This window comes from Sorex araneus, chromosome X (assembly GCF_027595985.1).
Source record: "Sorex araneus isolate mSorAra2 chromosome X, mSorAra2.pri, whole genome shotgun sequence".
NCBI lineage: Eukaryota > Metazoa > Chordata > Mammalia > Eulipotyphla > Soricidae > Sorex > Sorex araneus.
In genome coordinates this window covers 240,335,907-240,337,540 of record NC_073313.1, presented here as the reverse complement: position 1 = coordinate 240,337,540, position 1,634 = coordinate 240,335,907, and the positions used below count along the sequence as shown (strand labels likewise).

Here is a 1,634-nt window from a genome sequence, read left to right as displayed (position 1 = left end):
CTCCACCTCTTGAAATTGTAGCTTCACAGTCTGGAAAAAGGAGATTAAATGTTAAAACCTCTCTGAGGAGGGATGTGATTAGCTGACAGGTGTATGTCAAGTTCGCAGAGTGGCTCTGACAGGTGCACAGTAAATGCTCAATGAGGATTAGCTGGGCTGATTGTTTCCTCCCACTTCCCTACCTTCTCTGCTTCCCAGGCTGTTTCGTCTTTGCTCTTTAACCTGAGCTTCTGCAGGAGGGGCCAGAGGTTGGCTTCGGTCTATATTATTAGCGCTTTGGCATTACATTGTGTTGCGTTTTATTTTCAAGTTCTCTCTTCTAGACCACTGCCTCTGGTACCTGAACACACCACAAACACACTCAACTTCTTTGGATGTTTCTCAGTGGCAGCCAAGAAGGACATTGATCTCTCCTTTCCAGCACCGGACTTAGGACATAACACAGACTCAGGGACCAGTGAATATCCTGTGACTACCTTCTAAATGATTCCTTTCCCATATTCTGATGAAATTCTTGTCTGCCTATTTCTGTTAGAGTCTTATATCCCTAACATTTGCTTGCTTTGGCGGTGGAATCCATGTTGATAAGATATTCCTGTAACACTGTATCTTAAAATAATATTCTCTGAAGTTCATATGACTTTCAGGGCACTAGTCTAGCAGGGAATGCCAAGGGAAAAGATGACCCCTGTATCCCTTCTCATGCTCCGGTCCCTCACTTTTGTCTTTGATGATCTTTATAATTTGGGGGAGTATTTTATAGGATGTCATCCCATTGTTTAATAACAAGTTTAAAATATAGGTTGTATAGTGCTCGCTTCGGCAGCACATATACTAAAATTGGAACGATACAGAGAAGATTAGCATGGCCCCTGCGCAAGGATGACACGCAAATTCGTGAAGCGTTCCATATTTAAAAAAAATATATATATATAGGTTGTATAGCATGAAATCAATGCTATGAACTATAGGATTAAATGGATTTTTAGTACATTCACATAACTCTGTCAATTTTAGAGTATTTTCATTACTTTACAAGAAACACCCTACTTCATACCATGTCCCCATTCTTCTTGGCCCTAGACAACCATGACATTACTTTTTTAATTATTATATACTTATTCTGAACACTTTGTATAAGTAGATTCATGTAACATTTCTGTGATTGAGTTGTTTCATTTTGTATAATTTGTCTCAGTTTTATTGGTGTTGGAGAATGTAACGATCTTTTGTGATGGAGGGGACAGAGTTTGGGCCACATATGGAGTTACTTGGGACTGACTCCTAGTTCTGTGCTCAGAGATCACTCCTGGCTCTGTGCTCATGGATTATTCCTGGTAGTGCACAGGGAAATGGTGCTCCTGGTCAATGCTTGCTACCATTCCTCAGGTTTTAAGTGACCCTTCCATTATATGAATATGGCTAGATTTTATTTAATAAAAGGAAGAACATATATCCTGTTTATACCTGATTGTTTTTGAAAGTTCTACTGTTTTTCATCATTAAATATGATGTTAGCTGTAGTTTTTCTTGTATGCCCTTTATCAGTCTGAGGAAGACTGTTTCTACTCCTAGTTTGTTAATTAAAAAAATTGTGATTGATGCTAAATTTCATCAATTGCTTTTTCTGGGTC

At 38.8% G+C, this 1,634-nt stretch overlaps 1 non-coding gene across 1 annotated transcript; it reads left to right on the top strand.

Annotated features, from left to right (window-relative positions):
* The first annotated feature begins 810 nt into the window (after nt 1–810).
* Nucleotides 811–917, top strand: LOC129400401 (U6 spliceosomal RNA). Its single transcript, XR_008627644.1, has one exon. It is a non-coding gene; the product is annotated as a U6 spliceosomal RNA (small nuclear RNA).
* The last annotated feature ends 717 nt before the right edge of the window (nt 918–1,634 follow it).